This window comes from Nicotiana tabacum, chromosome 6 (assembly GCF_000715075.1).
Source record: "Nicotiana tabacum cultivar K326 chromosome 6, ASM71507v2, whole genome shotgun sequence".
Classification (NCBI taxonomy): domain Eukaryota; kingdom Viridiplantae; phylum Streptophyta; class Magnoliopsida; order Solanales; family Solanaceae; genus Nicotiana; species Nicotiana tabacum.
This window is the reverse complement of record NC_134085.1, coordinates 90,809,753-90,818,211: the sequence shown is the minus strand read 5'-3', so window position 1 is coordinate 90,818,211 and position 8,459 is coordinate 90,809,753.

Genomic DNA, 8,459 nt, shown 5'->3' with positions numbered 1-8,459 from the left:
CCCGAAGTGCTGAAAAGACGTATTTGCAAAGCCAGATATTTTTATGGAAATTTTGAAAAAAAATAGTGATAACTTTTTCTTGAGTCAAAATGAGTCATAATTTTTCTTTTAATTAAATCACCCTAATAATTGTGCAGGATGAGCACAGATGAAAATGAACCCTCTGCAGCTCTTAAAGAGATCCCCTTGCAGCGCCACATGTGGTGGAACGATTTAGGGAAAGGCAGTAGCGGAACCGTGGTAAAGGTTTTGGGTGGTCTTATCGGACTTTTGAGCATCAAGCCAAGATTGGACGTGATTGATGCCTTGATACCTTTTAGGGATCCGACTCACAATGTGTTCCACTTTTCTGATTTTGAGCTCACACCCACGCTAGAGGAAATTGCGGGTTACGCCGGCCTTAACGAAAACTTTAGAAGTCGGTACCCAGTGTCACCAAGACCGGTATCTCCCCACAAATTTCTGGATATGATGAATATTAGCCGGGATATTCAGGATGGGAATTTGTCTAAAGGGTATTGCACTTTCCAGTTCTTTTATCAGCGCTATGGTAACCCCTAAGGTTTTGAAGCACCGAATACTGGTTTGACCTATGCCGAAAATAGATAAGTGGGAGGCAAGGCAGGGTTTAGTTTTTATAGTAGCATTCTTGGGTATTGTAATCTGTCCGCGAGAAGACGACAACATAGAATTGGGCCTCATGGGAATGGTTGATGTCACAATCAAGAAAGCTAATGGCACTTTGGTCCCCCTAATTTTATCTGAGATTTACCGAGCTTTGACCATTTGTCGAGAAGGTGGAAAGTTCTTCCAAGGCTGTAACCTATTACTACAATTGTGGATACAGGAACACCTCTGCCACCGTGTCGGGTATATGAACTATGTTATGACCGATTGAATTGCATTGAAGAATTTGAAAGCCGAGTGGTGGGTGTTGAGTTTCCCGAGGGTACCAAAGCTTGGTTTGCACATATAAGTTCTTTAACTTCTGATAAAATTGAGTGGGCGTTCAAATGGCTTCCTGTCATCGAAGCAGTATACATGTCAGCCGAAGTGTGTTATCTTCTCCTGATGGTCATCCGGAGCATCCAGCCGTATGCTCCTCATAGGGTTTTGTGCCAACTGGGCAGATTTCAGACCGTTCCCCATGACGAAGATTTGAGTAGACATGTCGTCGAATTGGGCCCAAAGGCCGTATTTCCGGAAGGAAGAGTTCGCCAAGTGTGGAATGAATGCAGATTTCTTGAACCTAAGACTATGGTGCGGGATCTAGCTAGAGGTGAGGTAGACCCCAAGTACATTATTTGGTTCGGTAAAAGGTTTCAGATTCTTGAGAGACCGGCTAAGAGAGCTCATGTTCAACAATTCACTAACGACTCGCAGGAGCAGTGGGGATGGTTGGCAAAAGAAGAAAGCTATAGGGCCAAAATAAGTAAATTAGAGGGACAAATTAGGGACATCAAATTTGGCAATAACATCCAAGCTTCCACAGACAAAGGGGAAAAGAAAAAGCTAAATCAGGAAAACAAAGCCCTCAAAGCTCAAATCCAAAAAATGAGAATAGCTGCTAGAAACCCGGAAAGAAGCTGAGCGGATGAAAGGCTTATAAGCAGTCTGAGAAAGAAAGTACTTGAGTGTCAAGATGACCTAGAAAAATTTGAGGCCAGCCTAGCAAAATTCTGGGCACAATTGGCAAAGAATGTAGAAGGGCATGCATAGTTTGTGCAACAAATGAAAAGAAAATATGAGGGGACAATCATCAATTTGAAGAAAAAGCTTACCACCCTTGAAAATGAGGCGGACAAACAGGCTAGGAACTTTAAAGCTGATAGGGAACATTGTTATGCTTTGATGGCCCAGATGGAGGAAGATATACAACAATTGCAGAATCAAAGCCAGCATGACACTCAGGTGCTAGAAGCCCGGAATCAGCAAATCAGGCACTTGCTTCAGGAAAAGGGTATTCTCCGAGAGAGGTTTAGAGCCATTGCCGACTACATCGTCATGAAATTCCAAGCATGTGAAGACATGACTCGAACCACTTTTTTCGCTGCAGTGATGACATTTGTCCGCCAGATAATGAGCGATTTAGAGCGGCTTCAAGGGGATCTCGCACGTAGGCTCGTGGCGAGACTGAATGATGTCCCACGGCCCCCAGGAATTGAAGCATTGATGTATTCATGATTTCCCATCTATCAAGTCTGTATTTTAGTTTTTAGTTTTAAAATGTTGTTTTGAGTCTGTTCGTAGATTTAAATTCCAAGAAAATGAGTAGTTTGAAGTCTTTCGAAATAGAAAAGTTTAGCAGTTTTTATTAATGAAAATAAAAAATTCCCAAAAATTATTTCTTTATTTTACGCATTTATTTTTCTTGAACTACATAATGATCTGATTCACGCGACATCATAATACGTAAGCAATCCTCATCGGATCCGGTCATGATTTTGTAAATAACTCAAATAAGAGAGGGATGTGAAAGAAAAACCCCAAAAAGAAAGAAAAGTGAGCTGAAGAAAAATCAAGAGAAAAATGAGAAAAAGAGAGCAGGAAAAGAGATGGAAAGAAAAGAGTGAAAAATTGGAAAGTGGAAAGAAGAGAAAATCGGGGAAAAATAAGTAAAGCCGGGATGAAACATACAACCATTGCGAAACATGTAGAAACACATTTAACTGTATAGGTGCATCACACCCCCAACGTGCGATTACCTATGTGTTATTTGCTTCAAACTGACCGATTTTTTGTCTACTGTTAAGCCCAAGTTTTATAGTAAGGTGGTTGGTTTTGTGGTAGTCTGGCTTCGCATTCATACTTCACGAGGTCGAAAGGAAGCGTTGAAATGTCTTCGGAAATGACTCTGCCAACAGTTTCTATTGCGGATGAGAGTCCGATCTCAGGCATCCCAATTTCAGAATCGGCAGCTACCAAGGAAAATAGATTTCTGCGTCTCCGCATGATGGAAATGTGGGACGCCTAGGCAAACGGAAAACAACCACCAAGTGCAATCCCTGGATTTCCTAAGCTTTTTCCCAGGCAAGTGGGACCTCCAACATTCCCATAAGCTATCCACACACCCCACTAGGATATCCTACCATTTCCACCAACTTTGTGGGAACACCTTCTAAGGCTTGCCCCCAGGTGTTAGCTTCAGGTGCAGCTTTAAACATATTCAATGCGCCACCTTGCTCAGCTACGGCATAGCCTACCCTACCTAGGCCTAGCTTCGATCCATCCTCTTTCACCTTTCAAGAACCATCTTTCCCAATGGAACCAACCCAGTTTGCTACTAGTACTTATCCTCATCCGCCTCGGTACGAGTTTACCGTAGGGCAGGAGAAAATTGCAAAAACCCCTGAACAAGAGGAGATTACGAGAAAAATGAGAAGCATCGAGCAGAGCCTCAAGAATATACAAGGTTTGATTGGGCAAAAGACCGTATCTTACACTGACCTATTCATGTTCCCACACGTACATCTACCCTTGGGTTTCAAAACCCCGAAGTTTGAGAAATATGACGGGCATGGGGATCCCCTTGCCTACCTCAAAAGGTATTGCAACCAGTTGCGGGGAGCGGGCGGAAAAGAAGAGCTCCTCATGGCCTACTTTGGAGAGAGTTTGGTCGGCATCACGTCTGGATGGTATATGGACCAAGATATATCCTGTTGGCATATCTGGGATGACCTGGCTCATGACTTTGTCAGGCTGTTTCAATACAACATCGACATTTCCCCGGACAGAAACTCATTGACAAATCTAAAGAAGATGGAAACAGGCACACCATGCAACCGAACTATCTCCCGAATATTAATCTGGGCCAACCTCTATGAAGTACAAGTAGTTTCAACTAGAATGAAGTGTGCTGAGTTGGTCAACTTTTCAATAATGACCCAAACTGCATCGAACTTCTGTAAGGTCCACGGCAACCCAACTACGAAGTCTATAGTAATGTGCTCCCATTTCCACTCTAGTATAGTCATATGTTGGAGTAAGCCACCTGGCCTCTGGTGCTCATACTTAACATGCTGGAAATTTAGGTACCTAGCTACATACTCCACTATGTCTTTCTTTATCTGCCGCCACCAATAATACTGTCTCAGGTCCTGATACATCTTCGTAGAACCTGGATGAATAAAATACCGAGAACTGTGTGCCTCCTCTAGAATCTTTCCTCTTAAGCCATCGACATTAGGAACACATAGATGACCCTAGAGTCGCGGATCGCCAATAGAAATTTCCTTGGAACCACCCTATAGTATTGTGTCTCTGAGAACTACCACATGTGGATCATCAAACTGTCGCACCTTGATTTGCTCCATTAGTGAAGGCTGGGCAACAACACATGCAAGAACTTGGCTGGGTTCTGAAATATCCAAACTCACAAGTCTATTGGCCAAGGACTGAATGTCCAAGGCTAGTGGCCTCTCCTCTACTGAAATGAATGCCAAGCTACCCATACTCTCTGCCTTTCTGCTCGAGTCATCCACAACTACATTCGCCTTGCTCGGATGATAAAAATTAGTGATGTCATAATCCTTCAGTAGCTCAAGCCATCTGCGCTGCCTCAAATTGAGATCCATTTGCTTGAACAAATGGTGTAAGTTGTGATGATCAGTGTAAACCTCACATGACACCCCATAAAGATAATGCCTCAAGATCTTAAGAGCATGAACAATTGCGGCTAAATTTAGATCGTGCACATGATAATTCTTCTCATTAATCTTCAACTGACATGAAGCAAATGCAATAACTCGCCCCTCCTGCATCAACACATAACCCAAGCTAGCGCGTGAATGCATCGCAATACACCGTATACATCCCCGAACTGGAAGGCAACACTAGAACCGATGTTGTAGTCAAAACTATCTTAAGCTTCTGAAAGCTCGCCTCACAATCATCGGAACAACGGAACAGAGCATCCTTTTGGGTCAATCTAGTCAAACGTGCAACAATTGATGAAAAACCCTTCACAATCCGACGATAATAACCTGGTAGCCCTAGGAAACTCCTGATCTCAGTTGCCGAAGTGGGACGAGGCCAACTATAAACTACCTTAATCTTCTTGAGATCCACCTTAATACCCTCTCCTGATACAATATGCCTTAAGAATTCTACAGACTCACACTCACACTTGGAGAATTTAGCATATAGCTTTTGTTCTCCCAATGTTTGAAGCACCACTCTCAAATGCTACTCGTTCTCCCCAAGGCTACGTAAGTAGATCAAAATGTCACAAGTGAAGACAATGACAAGCAAATCAATATAAGGCCTGATCACCTTGTTTATCACATCTATAAATGTCGTTGAGATATTAATCAAGCCGAAGGACATCACCACACACTCAAAATGGCCATATCTAGTACGAAAATTAGTCTTCGGAACATCCGAGTCCCGAATCTTTAACTAATGGTACCCTGATCTCAAGTCGATATTAGAGAACATCCTAGCACCATTCAATTAGTCAAAGAAATCATCAGTACATGACAATGGTTACTTATTCTTGATGGTAACCTTGTTCAACTGGTGTTAATCAATTCATATCCGCAGAGTTCTATCTTTCTTCTTCACAAATAACACTGGTGCATCCCAAGGTGATACACTTGGTCTGACAAATCCTTTTGCTAACAACTTCTCAAGCTGCTCCTTCAACTCCTTCAACTCTTTTAGATCCATAAGGTACAGTGGGATAGACATAGGCTGGGTACCTGGAGCCAAATCAATACAAAAATCAATATCATGATCTAGTAGCATGCCTGGAAGGTCAGAAAAAACACATCGGTGAACTCCCTGACTATTGGCACTGAATCAATGGTCGGAGACTCTACAGTGGTATCCCGAACATAGGCTAGATGAGACAAACAACCCTTCTTGACCATATGTCGAGCCATCAGAAAAGAGATAACCCGTCTAGATGTGCTGACAGACGAACCCTTCCACTCTAATCTGGGCAACTCTGGCATTGCTAAGGTAACAGTCTTGGAACGACAATCAAGGATGGCATGATATAGGGATAACCAGTCCATGTCCAGGATGACCTTAAAGTCGGTCATATCAAGTAACAGAAGGTCCGCTCTAGTCTCATAACCACAGAATATTACCACACATGACCGATATATCCAATCCACAACCACAAAATTACCCACAAAAGTGGACACATAAACAGGAGTAACCAAGAACACACGAGGAATATCCAGGAAATTGGTAAATAGAGACGATACGTATGAATAGGTAGACCCTGGATTAAATAATATCGAAACATCCCTACCGCGGACCAAAATAACACCTGTGATCACGATATCTGAGGCCATTGCATCTGGTTTTACCGAAAAAGCTTATAATCTAGCTAAAGTGCCGGCTGGCTAGCCTCTACCTGACTGAACAATAGCCGACTGACCTCCCCCTGCTTGACCTCCACTTCTAGGACGGTCCCTACTCGTCCGTCCCCCACCTCTGGGCGGTCGGATGGTTGGTCCTGCAATTATGGGCTGATGACCCTACTGTACTGCCTTACCCCAAAGTTTGGGACAGGTCCTCTTCATGTGACCCAGATCTCCACACTCATAACAACCTCTCGGTACCATAGACTGATGCCCCGAAGTCTAACCCTGATGGCCTGTATACCCACTAGAAGAACACTGAATGGCTGGTAGGCGGTATGAACTCTCTAGCATGGCACTGAAATAGGCACTGGAAGAACCCTGATGAGCTGGTGGGTGATAGGAACTCTCTGGCCTAGCACTAAAATAGGGTCACACCGGAGCACCCCGAGAAGGTAGTAGTGCTGGATATATGGGCCTGCTAGACTGATCCCTCCCAAACTGACCTCTGCCCCTAGCCTGGGCACCTCTAAACTCTCTAGAGATTCGGGTCCTCTTGTCTTGCTGCATCTGCTCTCTACCCCTCTTGAGGTAGCCCTAACTCCTCCAAGAAATTTCCACCACTAGCTAATAATCAGTACCCATCTCAACCTCCTGGGCCATACTAGCCTGAATACTGGGGTGCAATCCTGCAACAAATCTCTGCACTCTCTCTATGTCGGTAAAAAGTATCATAAGTTCATGGTGAGACAACTTAGAGAATCATGCCTCATAATCGGTCACTAACATCTAACCCTGCTCGAGCTGCTCGAACTAACCTCACAACTCTTCCCTCTGAGAGGGTGGAATATACCTATCCAAGAAAAGCTGTGTAAACTGGTCCCAAGTCATGGGAGGAGAACCCGCTGGTCTGCCAAGAAGATAAGACTGCCACCATCTACAGGCCCTACCCTCTTGCTGGAAAGTAGTGAAATCCGCCCTACAGGACTCTAATATACTCATATTGTGCAGTCTGTCCCTGCACCGATCAATGAAGTCCTAGGGATCCTCATGCCGCTCCCCCCGAAGATAGGAGGGTGTAGCCTAGTCCATCTATCCAATAGTTTCTGCGGATCGCAATCCGCAGCTGGTCTAGGCTCAGGTGCAGCTGCCACAACTGGCTGGACTCCACCCACGGGAAGTGTACCCAGAGTCTGGTATACTACAGTTTCGTGCCCAGGAGCCTGAGCGGTAGGGGTCTGTGCTCCCCCTCCCACCTGAGATGTGGCCGGGTCTGCTGGAAATAAACCAGCCTGAGTCATGGTGTCCATGAACCGCAGCATATGGCCCATGACCTCCTGAAAACTCGGTGCTGGCATGAAATCTACTGGAGCTGGATCTGCGGCGGGCACCTTGCCCTACTCTTCAATGATGGGATCCTCCACTGGGTCCACTGGTGGTGCTTTGGGGAAGCTCTAGGATGCCCTCGTCCCCTACCTTGGGCCGGTGCCATCCCCTGTCCTCTGCCTCGGCCTCTAGCAATGGGGGGGAGTAGCTCCTCCCAAGTTTGGAACATCCTCCGTACGCGTCCTCACTATTTGCGAGAGAATGAGATAAAAGAACTTAGTATACCATGAACTACATGATAGGAGATTAATAAAGAGTAGTTTCCTAACACCCTATAGCTTCTCGAAGAAAAGTAAGGACGTCTCCACACCGATCCACAAGATTCTACTAGGTCTGCCATAACTTGTGAGACCTACATGAACCTAGTGATCTGATACCATGTTATCATGACCCAATTTCCATTATATGCCTTTATGGCGCCCAACACCATTGTTAGGCAATCCAACACTGATCAAACTAGTGGTTTCCCATTTAAATAAATTGCTAAGTGGATATTACTTTCTCATTTATTAAAAAGATTTAGAAATTTGCAAATGGAACACAATTAAACAGAAGCAGATGAGTACAAATCGTAATCATGTAAACAAATACAAAATCATAAGTCTACTAGTGTGTGAACCAAGAGCTGGTGTTACAAGTATGTGGGCAATCTAGTAGAATATACAAAAGAGAGACTCCAACTGCTGAATGGCTCGGAAGGGTAGCTCATTGTGAAGTATCGAGATGGGGATCAAATCTGCGCACCAGACTGGTAACCAAATG